Raw genomic sequence first — 20,204 nt, forward strand, 5'->3', positions numbered from 1 at the left:
TGGCACGTAAGAAACGTTTAAGTTCTTGTTCGCACGTGGATCGCAATTTTGAAATCATTGTTCCCATCAGCACGTCAGCAGTCTTCATCTTGATATTATATCAACTGTATTTTGCGGAACACGTTTGCTTGGATTGGTGATTTATTGAAACTGCTTATGGCGTGCTGATGAAATCTAAAAAGCTCGAACTGCTGTCAATTTCGGTTTAGTAGGTGATTCAGCTCAACTGCCACATAAACTCGAAATCGCGATCCAGATCTGGTAGTTGCAGACTGAGAATATTTACATCAATTTTATTTGAATTTGTAAGAAGTGGAAAATTGTTACGTTGGTGTAGTGGATCTGATATGATAATGTAGCGAATAAACTGATTTCCTTTTTGTCTTTTCCAGGGACTGACCGCAGCGCCATCTAGCTGGCGACTCGGGCAGGTCCCGGTCGAAATCCCCCACTTGCGCAAATGGTGGTTTTGTGGTACGAAATATCGATGTGTCTCTTTAAAACTTTGTTTCTCTTTTCTTTTTTGTTTTTAATTGTGCCGTTTTCTTTTTGTTCATTCACACTACTTGTTGTAACGTGCATTTTTTTTTAAGTGTCGTTGTTAATTATTGTCGTCACCTTTCATTTGATGTTGTTGTCATTGTGTTTTTGTTTTTTGCATCACGGCACAAGAGCTGTTTATATTATTATTTTTGTTGGTGTAGACTCGGAAGGTGTCAATTGACGTTAGCTGTTTTGTTTTTTTTTTATCCTGTTTACACTGTGTCACATCATCCCTCAACCACTCATTCGTTGCATTAGATGTTCGTGTCTGTATTCTGTTAGTTTGCAGGTGAAACTCTTCACTTCTTTTTGTTAAACTTAATGTATTAGTATCTATTCCATAATTTTTATATAAAGATATACTAAACATTCTCTCATTTAAGTCATTCTTTGAAAAAATAATCAATTAGTTACGAGCAAAATTAGTCTTCGTCTTGCAGTCTCCTGAGATAAAAATGTTCAGTCTCTCAGAGTCTCTGAAAGCGTGACTCGAGTCTCCGTCTCTTATCGAGTCTCTCTCGAGACTGTCGAAATATTGTCAAAGAAACTGTTTAGCGTCTCTGAACGAGAGACTCGAGTCGCTCATACAGAGATCCTCATTTAGCGTCTCTGAACGAGAGACTCGAGTCGCTCACAGAGAGATCCTCATTTCGTATCCAGTCTCTGAACGAGAGATTCGAATCTCTGAACGAAAGACTCGAATCTCTCAATAAGTGGTGTCTCGATAGACAGGGTTAAAATTTCCTAAGTTCAACATATTTCAGAGACAGTCGTCGGGTCTGTCAATTTTTCAGTTTTATTAATTCAATCTCTCTGTGAGAGACTCGAATCTCTGAATTAACAATTTTATCGTTCGAGTCTCTCATCCAGAGACTGTGAGAGATCAAAAAAAAACTGAGAAACTGTGAAAGACTGTGAGAGATGCTCTCAGAGACCCTGAAAGACTCTGAGGGACTGGAGAGAGACTGAAAATTTTTGTCTAAGGCTTAGTCTTGGTCAATCAAGGCCAATATCAATTACGCAATACTAAACGAAAAATTATTACTTCCAATGGATTTATATGAGTTAAACTATTTGAAGCAGCTTTAATATATTCTCTTCTTGGAACAAAACATTTTTGATATTTGAAATTTCCAATTTGCTTTACTAGGTTTTAACACTAAACAAATAAAAAAAGAGTCCTTACCGTTTTTTTGAAAAAAGGGATCTACAAGAATGTCCTCCGAGTAAGTGTTCTTTGTTTTTTACTTCTTTCAAGTACGTTGTAGTATTTTATTCGCAAAAAGGTCAAACGTAAGTATCAGATTGGCCGGGCAAGATCAACAGTTAACACTCATGACGAAGACCAAGACCGAATAAGAAAGACCAAGACCAATAGTAAGACTAGGTCAGTCTTAGTCTCCGTCTTGCACTACAATCAATTAATAAAAGTGTGTAAAGTATCTTTAGCAGTAACATAGTGGCATCAGAAAATTAATCAGTGGTAGTAGCAACTTTTGAAACAGAGAATATTTTAAAATCAGAGAAAAAAGATATGTATAAATATTTGTTTTATTAAAATTCGTTTTTAGCTGCTTTAAATACGTATCTCAAATAAATACAAAGGAAAATGGAAGTTGAAATTCTACACTTTTGAAAAATGGATATAAATGAAATAGTTGATTCAAGATTCGGTTAAATTTACAAGGCTATAAATAATTACAGCCTTTTTTTGGTTGTTTAATTACGGTAAAGCTGAATGGCATCGACTCGATAGCGTGATGACCGGAGAAAATTCGAGTCGATTTTACACGAAATGCTGGGTTCGTGGTTATCAAGGGATTATAAGCTACAGCACGCTAACGTTTATAGATTTAACGAAAGTAAACTTTCGTTTCTAGTCCTTCATTTAAACCGTGTAGGTAACAACACAAAGCGATGGTGTAATAGTTCAAGAAGAACATTTTCCTTTTAATTGATGGTCAAGTTTTTAAGCCTTCTGGATATTGAGGAAAATTTGGTAGTAGAAATTTTAATTGACTTCAAAATATGTAGTCCAAAATTTGAGACAACAGACTGTCACTTCTTTCAACACCCTTACATGTGTGGATTACCACTGGAATCGAGCCAATCTTTATTCAACAAGTTTGGAGGAGAGGTTTTGATAGCATTAAATGCATAGCATTGTCTTATGCTACGAATTTTAAGATAATTCAGCTTATCATAATTTATTGTATCGTAGATTAAGGCTCTTGAATACGTTGACTCGTTCCAAAATGTTCTCTTCTGGTTATTTACTCTCACCAAATACGCAGTTTTAATAACTACCGACGGTAAATATAGGGGCTAGTTAACAATTCGCCAAAAATTACCCATATGTTGGTAGATATTCGATTTTCTTGGATTATTCAGTTAAATTAAATAACCAAGGTGTCTGGGATTCTACACAATTTGAAAAAATCTCGAGTTCTGTACATTCATGAATGCAATAAACTAAATTTCAAAAATATTTTTTCCATAAGACATAAAGGATAAAGTAAAATAAAGAAAAAGCGCTTTGCACTTTCGTACTCGATAATGATACCTTAGGTTTGTACTGCAAAAATTTTGCCTCAATATAAAGATTCTATACAGTAGGTTCACTACTTTGATCTGTCTAAAATACTGACAAGTGTTTGGATACAAAATCCTTTTGTACTGTGGTTTCACGATGACACTTCTGCTTAACGGAGAACTCGTAGATGAAATTGTGAAGCGTGGGCAGGATGTATATGGTTCGACGGGAATTGAACCTACTGTACAATATCTTTATACTATATGGTATTGCCAGGTATAAGCATGGTCAATAAAATAGTGCTTTGGCCTGAAGCCCCTGCAAGTCTGCAACAAAGCAAGACATGCACCTGTGTTTAAAATCATTGTCATAAAGGAATACTTGAACTGGTCTTGAACACCTGCTAACTTTGACTACTTGTAGCACATTTGTTCCTTCTGTTTATTGATTACCTTACATTTATGTCTTGAAATAGTTGTTGCAGTATATGCTCAGAGAGACGAGACCAATTTCCTTTGCTAATCAATGTCAAACTTCAGAATATTCACCGTTATATCACTGCATGTTGATTGATAATGTTGCAAACTCCTACTTATCTAGTTCACGGACCATCGCGTCTCACTCTGATGAGCTACAAACACAGTGAAACACATTCGGTATCCCGATGATCGTAAGCAACCGTTTAACTGTCAATGATTGATGATCCTAACCGGAAGTGTGTTCAATCAATAAAGGTCGTTTTTAGCAGTTTTTTTTTTAATCGAAACATGACACGTAATACTTTGGTTTAAGCTCAGACAAAAAAGAAAACATTTTATATAGTCAAAAAGTGTAATTGGACAGTTAAATTGGCAAAAATAATTAGCTAGATTCATAAAATATTTCGTAACTAGTAGAATAAAATGAAATAAAAGAAAGAGGTGTGTTTGGGTTGCCCCATACTGGATTGATTATTTTCGTATGTAGTTTTGTTAATATTTAGTGCAAAATGTAGGTTGTCATGTAGGTTTTATTAAAAGAGTATGGATAGGTGTAATGCGAAAGATATCATCTAGATTTTATTAAAATCGTTTAAAATCATTTGTTAGCAAGCAGTTGTTGTGTGTTTTGTATAGTATTTCTCCTTGATTGCAGTCGTAGTTTAAAAATAGGACATCAGGTCATAGTTGATTGTTTATAAATAAAAAAGAAGATCGTTTATTGAAGGCATGGGTCGACGACAGTTTAGATATTGCCTCTAGGATGTCGCTAATGGATGGCGTTTTATTGATATGTATGTCATATTTGGAATTTTCTGGAAACTTGGCACTGGCTCGGAGCCAATCTCGAGCCTAGCCCAGGGGAAAACATCTCATCATACGCTCGAAAGCTGCCGGTTTGCGTCTACTGCCAAAAACCCGGCGAGCTTTTACCTTCTTTTCACCTGAATAACGTTTATACGGCGAATGTTAAAGGCAATATTTATGCCGCGCCAAGACGCTTAGCTGAGACCCTTATTACCAATAGAAAGCAGGTGATTATCCTAATATAAAGGAGAATGATTGCTTTGAAGTGAAATTTCTTTTATAAAAGTTAAGATATGACAAAACATATTAATCACACAAATACGGCAAGCACTCATACAATATCGTATGTGATGAAGAAGATACGTACATCAGGATGAAAGGATCAGTACAGTAGAGATGTAAAACAGAAGATAAGAAGTCACTCTTATGCTCACGAACGGTTAATTTAGAAATTCGAAAGAGATTATTGAAGGTGTATATCTGGAGTACGGCGCTGTACGGGTGCGAAACGTGGACAGTGGGCGCGGTGGATAAGAAAACGTTAGAAGCGTTCGAAATGTGGTCCTATAGGCGGATGATGAGAATACAGTGTATAGAGAAGGTATTAGACAGAATAGGAGAGCAGAGATCACTATAGAAGTCAATAGGATGCTTACTCAGGCATGATGGATCAGTTAGAGACATATTAGAAGCAGAAACAGGAGTTAAGAGGAGTCGAGGCAGATATAGATTACATTACTGCTTACAGTTACGATAGTTAAGGATATGGGATGTTCTACCTTTAGGGAAATGCGAAGATTAGCTCATGATAGGAAAAAGTGAAGGTGCGAGTCCAACCAGTCTTAGGACTGACGACCTTATGATAATGAATGGTAAAGCTTTACAGTATAACAACTTTAATTTTGGTAGCTGTCCAATTTACTGTTTCTTGGGGCTAATATGTCTTACAGAATCGGTACAGCAATAATACTATTAATGTTTATGCTGGTGGCTGTGAAAAATTTAGTATTTTATACAGGATTAAAGGAATTTCGTGGAAGAGAAAAACTCCTGTAACTTATATTTTACATTTTATGTGAAGATTCACATTAATAAGCAGAATAGTCCACGTTACTTATTTATAGTCTGCGCTTCCTTCCTCAGAAAGATGGCTGCTGGCAAATAAAAGTAAAATGAGAATTTAGTAGAAATACACGTATTCTATTCGTTTGACTTTCTAAAGCTAAACAAAAATATTACGTTGGAACAATACTTTTTTAATACTTTTTCTGTTGGTCAGTTGTTCTTTAGTTTATGTATCTTTCAAAAACAAACCATTGTGAAATGCAAATGTAAACAGATATTTCGATCAAAATTAATACTTGGAAAGAAAGAAAATGCCTCATAATTCTGCAAAGAATCGGAAGCCCTACCTTTTGTAGGATATTTTGAAACAATTCAACTGTTTTATTCTACTGGATTTTCCTGTGGTCACTCCAGAAAATGAAAATCATTGAATAAGCAGAAAGAGAAATAAATGACATTAAAGATACCGTGGATAAAAAAGATTAGAAATTAGATTGTATTGGGAAAAGTAGGAGAACAAAGGGGTCAATGAAGTCAATAAGAAAAAAGATGAGGTATGATGACAGGACTCATTATGAGACATGAAGAACTACTTATAGGTATATTTAATGTAGAAGCAGGAGTAGCAAAATGCAGAGGAACATTAGACTTTTCTTCGGAAGCAGTTAAGGATGTGGTTTTCAGCAAATACAAAGATTGCTTCAAGATATGTTGGAAGAAGCAGAGATGCATGCCCATTCAGTTTTTGAACTAGTCACCTAATGAGTTCTCTATTCGTTCACTGCAAAACAAGAAGCATCTCAAATAATTCTCCTTAGGTCTTTATATTCTTTCACATACTGTCTAAATGTCCAATAGGAATATATAAGGTTTTAGTTTTTTTACTGTCACACGCCATCCTTTTTTATAGGGACAGATACAAGAGCGGGCTGAAAAGTTCGTAGGCTGACCCATATAAGGCTCTTCTAGTATCAAATCCATACAATTTTTGGTTAGCCCTAATATTCAAAAGACACGTATATAAATCTGACAGCTGTTGCACTATTAGTATCTGAGTTATAACATTTTTAGTGAAAGAACTTTTGTTGTTTGAAAAAGAAAGTGCACCTTGTCACAAATCAATGAAATCGATGGCAAAATTCCATGAATTGGGCTTCGGATTGCTTCCGCATCCACCGTAATCTCCAGGTCTGGCCCCCAGTGACTTTTATCTGTTCTCAGTCCTCAAGAAGATGCTCGCTGGACCAAAATTTCCTGCCGATGAAGAGGTAATCGCCGAAACTGAAGCCTATTTTGAGGCTAAAGACAAATCGTATTGTAAAAATGGTATCGAAAAATTGTATGACCGCTATAATCGTTATATCTGAACTATATGAATAATAAAATCAAATTCTATCAAAAAAAAATAATTTTTTCTATGCTAGCCTACGAAATTGTCAGCCCGCCTGTTATGTCCTGAATTATGTTCATAGAAAAATAATAAATGCGTAGTTTACTATTAGATTTTACACTTCGAATGCCGAAACAGTCCACTTTTCGATCTACAGGGTGTTTCTAAAATAAATGTGGAGCTTTGAAGGTTGTTAACTGGATGTAATAAGGAAGCGCAAGGTTAGTACACCAACGTGGTTAAGGGGAATGTCGTTAAAAAAAACACGAGTTAAATCATGTTAAAACGTTAAAGATCAAAGATTGACTGAATCACACATAGCTTAATCCAATTGTAAAGGCCCTTACCTGTAGTTCTGTTTTTTTTTTTGGAAACAGTCAACTTATTTCAGAGACACCATGTATCATCTCAAAGACGTATTTTTTTTAGTAGTGGTAGTAGCCTTTGGTCTAATGCATTTCTATAACGATACGAAATTAAAATATCTAAATGTGTACCCGCAATTTATGTAGGTACTTCGTTTTTTTTTTTTATGAGCAATTAGAAGCCATTATCTTGGTGACACTAAAAGCTGTTTGTTCCCATTATCGATGCAAGTAGGCCGTTTTGTCGCTTAATGACGATCCTTTATGCGATCACTTCCTATGCATAAAATATTCGTTAATGGAAATTCAATAACACTTCCGGTCGACTTTGTTGTAATCTTGCGGGGTTGATGGTGCAACATTAACATTTTACTACTTCGTGTCCAGGTATCATTTAACGATTTGGGCGGAGATAGAGAATAATAACTTTAGGTTTTCATAATGTAATTGTTGAAATGACAGTTTTGTCATTGTCAGAATTTAAGAGCTACGCTGTTTGTATTTATTTATCGAAAGGGTTTTGTTTAACTCTGCTTACAACGTTATTTTTTCTTTACGAAATTTAATTTAATTTACGAATTATTTTTGCTTGAACGTTTGCTATTGTTACCGTTTTGAGTTAGAGAGTTTTTTTTAATATTTCAATTTATTTGTTTCAGGTAAGTTTCCTTCACCGGTAGAATGCGTATGTAGACATATCGTCGTAGCTTAGAAGGGATTGTCGGTTAATACGGGCGGGCAGGCCCGTATTTCTCGAGATCGCGTTTCCTGCTGTCCTGGTAAGTGGGATTTTTTCGAGACTCGGGTTCGTAAATATTCATTCTGCATAGCTGCCCATAAATACGAAGATAAAACTGTAATGAATGGAAAAAAGGGGTTGTTAAATTGTATGCCAAGCTCGGCGAATCGTAGTAAAATTATCTAAGTTGATATATGGCGAGGGTTATGCACACGACCACGCTCATCCCCCCCTACCCTGTCGACAAGATGTAATAAGTATTACCCACTTGTTCTTATACATATGCCAGAATTTCATAGCAAAGCTGACATTATTATCTTGAAATCAAAAACTGCTCTATTTTTAGTAGCTACATGCCAAAATCGACATTTTCTCAAACGTTAGTACTACTGCACATGTAGGATTTCGAAAAGTCATGTCCCGATCTCCTAATGGTCGTACTTGTAGCTACTTTTAGAAATAAATGGAAACAAACATAAATATGCCCTGCTACAAAAAAAAAAACAAAATCAAATGTTTTTGAGTTCCATATAGACTAGTGATGTAAAGTTATTTGAAATCGTACAAACGGGGTGGTAAACGCCATCTGTAGTACAATGCTACATTTAGTGGAATACAATATGTTCAACAAGGTTTATTTACGTGAATGAATATCTACTTCCTGAACTGCATCCAGACATAATATACATACCATACGCGATAAGCACGTTATCAAAATCGAACTAAGAAGTTCATGACGCGTTGATGAGATCCAATAAGATCGAAATCGCGATCCGCTTCTCGCAATTTCGATATACCACCACGCCCTTTTTTTTCTAAAGTTATTTAACTGTGTCTAACCCATTATGAACTGTGGTGCACGATTTTCCTTTTTGACGTACGAAATCCTGATCCCTTTTTTGTTTTGAATGTCTGTAACCTATACAAAAATAAGAAATTCGTTTCATTTATTTTTTTGTGAAGTCGTCTAGTCCCTACAATGTTCACGTAACCATTTGCCAATATCCTTTCAATTTTCTGACTCGTTCGTCGCTTTTTGTGGTTGAAGAAAAGTTGATCATCGGTACGACCGAGGACGTGGAAAACTTAGTGTATCAAAGAGAAAAGTTTCTTCAACTACCGCCGCCAATTGTAGCCGTTTGTATAAATATATGTGTGTGTGTGGATGTGCATGTATGTAGGGTGGGACGTGCGTGTCAGTCGGACTTGTCACCACACTCGGCGGAACTTTTTGATAACCCAATTTGCGTTAACTGCAAAAGGTTGCTTTTTATCCTTTTCGTGACTCGTATGTAATCCCGCTCTCATTCTTATTCCGGCGACGTGCACCGAAGTTTCCGGAATTAGAACTTTTTTCCAAATACAAGCCGCATCATAAACATATGTCCTTTTAACTCTGTTGGATCAGATTTTCTGGTGTCAAGGACTTTTAAAGGCGAACTAAATAGTATTATAAAATGCCAGAACTAAATCTTTCAAGTGACGAAATTTATCCAGAAACTATCTATTTTAAAAATTTAGTTACTGACGTAATCGTCTATAAACTTTTTAATTGATATTATTTCGATGTCGTCCGAAATCCGGTAATGCTAAAAGTGTTCATTATCGTCTTTAATTTAAACAGAAACATATAATTTTATTGAGCATTGGACAACATTAGTTTAATGTTTATGGCAAAATTTATACGAAAAAAACTAACAGTAGAAAAATGTTATAAATAAATACAAAAAGGTGATAAGGTCCACAAATAACTCCTTGCCTCTAATATGTCTCTGACTAGACCTTCATGTCTAAGAAGGTGTCCTACCAACCTATTTTTCATCTACTTCCATTGAGTCCTCTTCATTTCTAACCTTTTCTGCCTCTACCCACGGTATCCTCATCATTCGCCTATAACACCACATTTCGAAAGCTTTTAACCTTTTCTTTTCCGCCGCAAATTTAAATATAGAAATCAAATATAATGTTTCATTTACAATAAGTTTTACAACAATTTATTAGAAGTGTTTTTTAAATAATAATACGAATTGAAACCAACTGACAAAACCAACAAGATAAAATAAAAACTACTTCTGAATACCTTTGAGCTTTTAAAACATTTTGTGCATAGATGACCACCATTAAAATAAAATCCAAGAAGTCGGCAGAATTTGATTAGTGTATCAAGTACATTGCCGTCTAAAATATTTAGTGCTAACTGTGATGGGTGATATATCGAAATTATCGACTTGGAATCGCGCTGCATATCCTATGATTTTGATAAATTATTGATCATCAGCTTTGTCTTTTATTTAATTGATTTGCGTATGTCAGCTACATCTTAAATTGTTAGGTAAGACTTTAGCTACTACTATGGTTGACAGTACATGTCTATAGATGGCAATATAATGATAGTGATTTGTTAATTTTTATGAAGTTATAAAATAGAGGAAATGATAATCAATTTGTAAAAATTGATAATTGCATCGCCTTTTGTTCTTACAAACATTAGACTATAATTACATCCCTTTGAGGGTTAGGTCTTTAATGCCTAATCGGTCCTTAGTAGATACTTGCGTCATATCAGGAATAATTGCCACAAATTGTATTTTCCTGGAAACAATGGTTTAGGCTGAATGAAGTCATCAGGCTTCTACAGGCCTCTCAATCATCCATTAGTATACAAGCTAAACTTTTTTCTAGTAATGTGCCACTTTTTAATATATTTCCTTAGTACTCGGGAATAAGATTTTGGGTAAAAACAATGCCTTTAATGGTAATTTTGAGGTCTTTATTTGCTTATTATCCTAATCATCCTCCTTTTTACAGCTTACTTAAGTAATAATTATTTTGAGTGATGCAATTTTCTTGATTCGTCGTTGTCACCTCTCTATAAGAGTCCACGATGCTGTAATCTATTGCTATTGACTTCTAACCTTCAAAAGCTCTTAATATGCGACGTCGCATGCAAGTCACGACTTGGTAAGCGCACTTACTCGCGGATCTCACGTTACCGACGTCGTCGATGATGCGACGCGCGCGTCCCGACGCTCGACTTGTCCACCGCTTAATGTCGTCCATCAATACTTGAGTAGAGGCGACACGAAATTGCTAGAGCACGTCCTATCGGTTCACGTGACTGTCGCGAACGGCAAGCTTTCCAATTTTCGTTCACTTTTCGAAGTACTAAAACTCTTTTTTTTTTTTTTTTGTCATTTGTTTTATTGATTGGGCAATTTTTAGAGTACCTCATAAAATACAAATGACAACCATATTTCAGCGTTACCACAACTCTTTTTAGCTCACAAAAGTAGCTTTAAAATAAGGGAATTATTTTCAGTAAATTAGAATATATAGTCGACCTCTTTGTTTTTGATAGTTGTAGGTATTTTAATGAAAATTTGTGCAGCTATGTCCTCTGATGATATGTAGTACTTTCTAAAATCATCAGAGTATTTAAATGTCTAATTAATGTATGTAAATCACTAACGCCTCGTATCTCGGTATCCAGATTGTTGTCATGTAGGTAATGGGAATTGTTAATTTTGCGAATACATATTTTGATGTATTCCAGTTGAAACCATATATGTAATACTCCTTCATGGCCAGTTGATATAGGAAAGCATCCTCTGGCCATTACAGTGCTGACTATATTTATTCTCTCTCTCTCTTTGGAGACACTATGTCTTTGCTGCGCATGCTTGAGAAATCGTTGATGGCCGTGTTCGTTACTGAGATTTTCCACTGAGAGTCATGTGCTCGTGTATGCGGAATAACTGTTTCAAGGAGTGCGCATGCTCAAAATTAATAAATTATATGTTGTAGCATCAACAATAATAATATTTATTAACTTTTAGCATGCGCGAGCACGTTACTTTGACTGGAAAATCTAAGTAACGAACTCTGCTGATATAACAGCAGTATGCAGCTATATGCGCGCCAAAAATGCGCAGATAAGAGCTGGGGGTTCGGAACGTAGAGAACACAAGACAAATGTCAATATTCGGTCATAGTCAGAGAAATATGTTTATTCATAAAGAAATTTTTGTTTAATAATAGATAATAATTCATCGATTTTTAAATGTTAGAACTGATACGTTGCTTCAACTTCAAATAGAGTGAATTTTTCTCAAACTTTTCCATTATGATTCTTGGCTCGGGCGTGCGACAGCATAGAAATCTTAGTTTGCGATATGTTTCTTGGTGGTGGGCGCAGAAGGAATGAATAGAAAGGAGGCGGCGGGGGCGCAGACGAGGCAGCGTTCCGCCGCCAACAATAACAAAAAGTCATATTAGGAACTGTCAGGCACAAAACTGAGCCGTGTAAAGTCCGCGCGCAACGGGGTTACACGCCAGCCGGAAAACGCTTTCCGGCAGGTTTTCTTCGTTCATTTTGAAAGGAAAGTTTCGAGCCGCAAAAATGTTTATCTTTTCGCGTTCGAAAGAAAACGTATCAACCACGATAAAACCGCAACACTGCAGTTCACATTGTCGGAATGTTTCTTATTTTGTCAAACAGCAGCGGCCGTGGGAAAGCATGTGAACGAAACTTTTCTACGACCGCTGAACGAATGAAGTTGTGACTTCAGGGATATTTTCTGGAACGCCGAGTACCATTTGCAATAACAAACTTTATAGACACCCATACAAATGCACGTATACGTTGATTGTTTTTCGATAGGATAATTGGCTAAAATTTTCAAAAAATTGTTTCAAAAATAAATAACGTTTCACAAAAAGCAATTTATCTGTATTTATTTGCACATTTGTACTCGGAATAGGTGAAGACGAGTTTTGTTTATTTACTTTCGCATTCGATAAAATTAAGATGTAATAGGCCCTAATGTTAACCGTACCATCTTCGTTTTATTACGTAAACTTGATTGTTATGAGTTCCTGACAATGCCTGTTTAATTTGGAACACGACGAGAGCGTTTATACGAAATTCTATTTATTCTCAGCTCGTTAAAGGATCCTTAACTTGTTTGCTGTTTAGTTTGAAACTTCGTTTTTTCTCGTTGTTATTTCGACCTCTCACATGAAAAGACTTTGTTTTAGGATGAAACCACCTCTTCATTCGTTTATTTATCACTCTATACCTAACGTTGCTTTGTATGGTTCTCCATCTCGAAATGAAAAAACAGAGTTATTCTAGAGCCAGTTTGTTGCTAATCTATCGTCTCACTGACTTTCATCAAACCCTAAGGGTAGGTGCTTCCCAGCGTTGACTTAGAATTTTGAAATAATGAAAAAGATCCAAACAACTATTCCATGTGGAGACAGCGTAAGGTAGACCTCTTAAATAATACGTAGCTGTCGCTTATTTTACGCTGAGGCAGAAGTAGAAACATCTCTAGCGCATGCGTATAATCCATCTTCCCCCCGACCACTCTTACTTACAAGATATAAGACATAGTTACGGTCGTTGACGTCATCTAGGTCATCGTTTTCGTCTACGTTTGTGTAAGGCTAATTAACTACATAAGTAATCGACTTGATAAAGTCTTAGTTGAATGGCGAAACGTCCGTGGAGATTACATCACTACATAGTATAAAACAAAGTCGCTTTCCCGCTGTCTGTCGCTATGTATGCTTAAATCTTTAAAATTACGCAACGGATTTTGATGCGGTTTATTTTTTAAAGATAGAGTGATCCAAGAGGAAGGTTTATATGTATAATATATGCATAATATACTAGGTAAACACTGATAATTTTAGAGGTTTCTAAAGTGATGTCGTAAATAAACACATTTTTTGCGCTTACATTGCAAACGCTGGCTGAACCCTACGAGATAGATCAAAATAATGTACTACAATATTGTACATCTTGAAAGGGTCTACAAAAAAGTCCGGGATGGGATATGTCTATCTCTTAGGAATAACCCACAATAACCATTTTTATCCTTTACTTTTTATGAGAAATAATGACTCATTTACGAAGCGATTGTAGACAATACAGCATTAATTCTTATCCAATTAAGTACCTTAAATACATTGTGCATTTAATATAGATCAACATGGTCCTTTACAGCATGTAATATAAATGAATATATTCGAAGATATTACAGATTTCAGTAAATTAGAATATATAGTCGACCTCTTTGTTTTTGATAGTTGTAGGTATTTTAATGAAAATTTGTGCAGCTATGTCCTCTGATGATATGTAGTACTTTCTAAAATCATCAGAGTATTTAAATGTCTAATTAATGTATGTAAATCACTAACGCCTCGTATCTCGGTATCCAGATTGTTGTCATGTAGGTAATGGGAATTGTTAATTTTGCGAATACATATTTTGATGTATTCCAGTTGAAACCATATATGTAATACTCCTTCATGGCCAGTTGATATAGGAAAGCATCCTCTGGCCATTACAGTGCTGACTATATTTATTCTCTCTCTCTCTTTGGAGACACTATGTCTTTGCTGCGCATGCTTGAGAAATCGTTGATGGCCGTGTTCGTTACTGAGATTTTCCACTGAGAGTCATGTGCTCGTGTATGCGGAATAACTGTTTCAAGGAGTGCGCATGCTCAAAATTAATAAATTATATGTTGTAGCATCAACAATAATAATATTTATTAACTTTTAGCATGCGCGAGCACGTTACTTTGACTGGAAAATCTAAGTAACGAACTCTGCTGATATAACAGCAGTATGCAGCTATATGCGCGCCAAAAATGCGCAGATAAGAGCTGGGGGTTCGGAACGTAGAGAACACAAGACAAATGTCAATATTCGGTCATAGTCAGAGAAATATGTTTATTCATAAAGAAATTTTTGTTTAATAATAGATAATAATTCATCGATTTTTAAATGTTAGAACTGATACGTTGCTTCAACTTCAAATAGAGTGAATTTTTCTCAAACTTTTCCATTATGATTCTTGGCTCGGGCGTGCGACAGCATAGAAATCTTAGTTTGCGATATGTTTCTTGGTGGTGGGCGCAGAAGGAATGAATAGAAAGGAGGCGGCGGGGGCGCAGACGAGGCAGCGTTCCGCCGCCAACAATAACAAAAAGTCATATTAGGAACTGTCAGGCACAAAACTGAGCCGTGTAAAGTCCGCGCGCAACGGGGTTACACGCCAGCCGGAAAACGCTTTCCGGCAGGTTTTCTTCGTTCATTTTGAAAGGAAAGTTTCGAGCCGCAAAAATGTTTATCTTTTCGCGTTCGAAAGAAAACGTATCAACCACGATAAAACCGCAACACTGCAGTTCACATTGTCGGAATGTTTCTTATTTTGTCAAACAGCAGCGGCCGTGGGAAAGCATGTGAACGAAACTTTTCTACGACCGCTGAACGAATGAAGTTGTGACTTCAGGGATATTTTCTGGAACGCCGAGTACCATTTGCAATAACAAACTTTATAGACACCCATACAAATGCACGTATACGTTGATTGTTTTTCGATAGGATAATTGGCTAAAATTTTCAAAAAATTGTTTCAAAAATAAATAACGTTTCACAAAAAGCAATTTATCTGTATTTATTTGCACATTTGTACTCGGAATAGGTGAAGACGAGTTTTGTTTATTTACTTTCGCATTCGATAAAATTAAGATGTAATAGGCCCTAATGTTAACCGTACCATCTTCGTTTTATTACGTAAACTTGATTGTTATGAGTTCCTGACAATGCCTGTTTAATTTGGAACACGACGAGAGCGTTTATACGAAATTCTATTTATTCTCAGCTCGTTAAAGGATCCTTAACTTGTTTGCTGTTTAGTTTGAAACTTCGTTTTTTCTCGTTGTTATTTCGACCTCTCACATGAAAAGACTTTGTTTTAGGATGAAACCACCTCTTCATTCGTTTATTTATCACTCTATACCTAACGTTGCTTTGTATGGTTCTCCATCTCGAAATGAAAAAACAGAGTTATTCTAGAGCCAGTTTGTTGCTAATCTATCGTCTCACTGACTTTCATCAAACCCTAAGGGTAGGTGCTTCCCAGCGTTGACTTAGAATTTTGAAATAATGAAAAAGATCCAAACAACTATTCCATGTGGAGACAGCGTAAGGTAGACCTCTTAAATAATACGTAGCTGTCGCTTATTTTACGCTGAGGCAGAAGTAGAAACATCTCTAGCGCATGCGTATAATCCATCTTCCCCCCGACCACTCTTACTTACAAGATATAAGACATAGTTACGGTCGTTGACGTCATCTAGGTCATCGTTTTCGTCTACGTTTGTGTAAGGCTAATTAACTACATAAGTAATCGACTTGATAAAGTCTTAGTTGAATGGCGAAACGTCCGTGGAGATTACATCACTACATAGTATAAAACAAAGTCGCTTTCCCGCTGTCTGTCGCTATGTATGCTTAAATCTTTAAAATTACGCAACGGATTTTGATGCGGTTTATTTTTTAAAGATAGAGTGATCCAAGAGGAAGGTTTATATGTATAATATATGCATAATATACTAGGTAAACACTGATAATTTTAGAGGTTTCTAAAGTGATGTCGTAAATAAACACATTTTTTGCGCTTACATTGCAAACGCTGGCTGAACCCTACGAGATAGATCAAAATAATGTACTACAATATTGTACATCTTGAAAGGGTCTACAAAAAAGTCCGGGATGGGATATGTCTATCTCTTAGGAATAACCCACAATAACCATTTTTATCCTTTACTTTTTATGAGAAATAATGACTCATTTACGAAGCGATTGTAGACAATACAGCATTAATTCTTATCCAATTAAGTACCTTAAATACATTGTGCATTTAATATAGATCAACATGGCCCTTTACAGCATGTAATATAAATGAATATATTCGAAGATATTACAGATTTAAAATGCAGGGACATAGCGGTTGCGGCGGTAGCGGCCGGGAGGCCGGTTTGTATTGTCTATTTACAAAAAAACTGTGAATGTTGTATATAAAGACATTCTGTAGTATATTTAGTATGTTCAGGGGGTATCTTTTGAAGATCTCCCCTTTTCGATAATAATCTAAACAAAACAAAAATATATTTATTATCAACATTGCACCCGTGCGAAGCTGGGGCGGGTCATTAGTAATCAATAAAGGACTTCAAAATTAAAAAAAATTACATTGCTCTTTTTGATTTACTTCTAAAACTACTATAGATACAAAAAAGCTTTCGATTTTCACATCTCATTTTAAAAACGTTTACCTACAGAGTAACAAAGGAAACTAAAATCGTTAACGTCACTAGTGTACAAGCCTTTCCCTTTTACGCGAGGCTTTCTGCCATTGTGGGGTGAATTATTTAGCATCATTGGTGGGTCCTAATGGTCACATCGAAACATCATCTCCCAGTGGTGCTTTAATTTTTTGGCGGCGTCGACAGCAACCGGGACGAACGATCGAAAACGCAAGGGGACCAACTTTCCCCGTTTCAGCCAGGTGCTGAGTTGCCAGCTGTTGTTGTTTCACGCGTGCCGTGTATACTTTGACAATAACTTTTCGTGCGCTCTTATCACGGAAGAAAAATACATGGTCGTAACCAGGTTATCATGAGAATGATTACTTTTGTAATACTAATAGGCACTGAGTTTTTGATGTGGGTACTACGTGTAAGTACTTTTTGATAAACTTGCTTTCATTATGAGCCTTATCGAGCTCACAGGAAACAAAAATGAGTCACTAAAGAGTCTATAGGTAGGACCGCCAGTCCTCTTGATTCATTTCAACTCCTTTAATTTCCTTAAAACTAAGGAATCTTTGACTATTTGCAGTCTAGGATTTCTCCCCCTCTTTACTTCAATTTGTGCTTGTAATGAGTTTGTTATCTAATCCTTCATAAATTAAAAGGTGCCCTATCATCCTGTCTCTTCTTTTGTTTGATAAGTTTCGTAAGGCCCTTCGTTCTCCTCCTCTTTCTTACCGCCTCATGTCCAATTGTATCTATCCATTCTATTTTCGTCATCCATATCTCAAACACTTCCAGTTGCATCTTTTTTGGACGGGTTCACCTTGTACCCATTGAGAACTCTTGCTTCTCTTTATGGAATTTATGCGTAACTCTTCCTCTCTTAGATGTAGGTATGTCTAATGACATGGAATGGATGTTGATATCCTTATTGAGTTACTTAGGTGTAAACAATATTGAAAAAATCTTTATACCAAGTTTGAGGATTTCTTTTAGTTCCTGTTTGTTGTACATTTCCAAATTTTGGACAAAGGGCAGAAATGTTTCACGAGTATTATCGAAGAGTCGACCACGTCGATGTCTAATCTAAACTCAGAAGTTGTGTCGGCGCAGTTAGGCCAGCGCTTAAGCAGAGATTAAAACTTGATACTGCTCCAAAACAATTCGGAAACTTGGTCCTAATGCAAACGTCTGTGCACGCTGATAATCCGGAGAATTTCAAACTGGATTTTATCAAGTCTTATCTCCCTAGCAACACACTTAATTGGATTAAAAGGTTGCGAAACGATTTTCCGACGGAGGCGTCGAGAACGAAGTATTACTCGTCGTCGGAAGTAGCGACGGCCCTCCGGGATACAACAACTGCCGCCAAGACGTTGGGCGTCACGTGAAGAACAGACCTTCCACTTTAGCCCCAACATGTAGAAGACGATTAAATTACGACGGACTACGGCACACAATAGTCTGGCAACGTCGCCATTTAAGTTCTCATACCACTAAATTAACTGATAACTTTTGTACTCTTATTATTATACGACGGAACAAGGAAACGTCTCATTTATCTTAATTTTATCGCACTCGTTTCTTTATCATAGTTTATGCGTCCATTTTTCATTCGATTTGTATATGTATTGTATATGCAAGTGAGAGTTTATACAAAATATTGTGGACAGGATGAGTTAAACTAATCGAAATACTTCTTAGTTTCTCGTTTACGATGTGTAGGTTTATTCGAATAGAAAAATAGAATAAAACGAAGCATATGGTTAAGGATGTTTGGGAGGTACAATCGGAGAGTACATAAAATTAGAAATTCGTGATTAATTAGATTTTGCAGCATATCATGAGGTAAATAAATACTATCTATACTAAAAGGAAAGTATATGGTTTGAGAGAAAATTTGGAATTTGACCAAAAACTTTGAATAAAATAAGAAATAACGAATACGGAACAATTTTAACAGACTTTTAGCAGTGAATATGCCTTGATTTCAACTTCGAAACAAAAAACTATTTAGTTTGAATCTTTATTAGTAATGATCGTAAAACTTTTTAATATGTTAATAAGAAATAACGAATACGGAACAATTTTAACAGACTTTTAGCAGTGAATATGCCTTGATTTCAACTTCGAAACAAAAAACTATTTAGTTTGAATCTTTATTAGTAATGATCGTAAAACTTTTTAATATGTTAATAAGAAATAACGAATACGGAACAATTTTAACAGACTTTTAGCAGTGAATATGCCTTGATTTCAACTTCGAAACAAAAAACTATTTAGTTTCAATCTTTANATTCGGTTAACGAATCTCCATAAAATGACGTGTAAAAGTACAATTTCTTAAAATTTCAATAATTTTTTAACGGTTTAGTGAATTGATTTGTAATTTGTACAGGAGTTTTAGAATTGAATGAGAAACGTTCTTCCAAATTTTTATTTGTCTCGTAGCATTTTGACATACCTCCCAAACACATCCTTAAAGTAATTTCGGATATTGTGCTTGAAATCATAAAAAATATGATCGACATTGAAATTGTGATCTATACATGAACATCCGAGTTCGTAATGTACCTAGTGATTTCGTGCAACAGATTATTGACCTCTGAATTTCTCCATGGACCGTCTAACTCCGAATTCTCAAATATACGTAGAGGTAGAAGTAAGCCGCGTGTTAATAAGCTTTGCAAACAAACTCACTAATTAATGTCAAAGAACGTTGAAGTGTTTCGTTTAGTACCCAAGTGTAATAATTATCTCTTAACATTAACAACTCCATAAATCCTACAGCCATCGGAAGTTAGAACGTAATATATTCTGAAAGTTGAACACTGTTTTATCCACTAATTAACAAAATGATCATTCATAATTGTCAATTCGAGAGAGCAATTAGTAGGTTTCTGCAAAATTTCTGAATGAAGGTGTGTCAGTATAAATGTAGGTGTTTTATAAAATTCAATTCTGTAGGAGCGATTTTTATTATTGTTATGGATGATGATATTTTTCACCTACTATGTATATATATACATATATATACCAATAGCCTCACAGCTATTTCCTCCTACCAGTTTTACATAGCAACCAGTGGGTTCCCCTCGAGAGTTACATCTTGCGAAGTGGTATGCGGCAATGAATGTAAAACATGTAAGGAAATAAACAAAACCCTCAATTAG

The 20,204-nt window shown here is 35.7% G+C and overlaps 1 protein-coding gene and 1 long non-coding RNA gene across 3 annotated transcripts in view; one reads left to right on the forward strand and one right to left on the reverse strand.

Moving 5' to 3' along the window:
• Window positions 1–423: 423 nt before the first annotated feature.
• LOC108742007 (CUGBP Elav-like family member 4) overlaps window positions 424–20,204 on the forward strand; it is a 309,289-nt gene continuing 289,508 nt past the window's right edge. The window contains exon 1 of the mRNA XM_025977122.1: window positions 424–474. The gene's annotated coding sequence lies outside the window, so the exon portion shown is untranslated. The remainder of the gene's footprint in view (window positions 475–20,204) is intronic.
• Window positions 7,859–20,204, reverse strand: part of LOC108742009 — a 28,985-nt gene continuing 16,639 nt past the window's right edge. For both annotated transcript variants that reach the window (XR_001938602.1, XR_001938601.1), the window contains exon 3: window positions 7,859–8,036. This is a non-coding gene — a long non-coding RNA (uncharacterized LOC108742009). The remainder of the gene's footprint in view (window positions 8,037–20,204) is intronic.

Source organism: Agrilus planipennis, unplaced genomic scaffold (genome assembly GCF_000699045.2).
Source record: "Agrilus planipennis isolate EAB-ADULT unplaced genomic scaffold, Apla_2.0 scaffold254, whole genome shotgun sequence".
In the NCBI taxonomy this organism is placed as follows: domain Eukaryota; kingdom Metazoa; phylum Arthropoda; class Insecta; order Coleoptera; family Buprestidae; genus Agrilus; species Agrilus planipennis.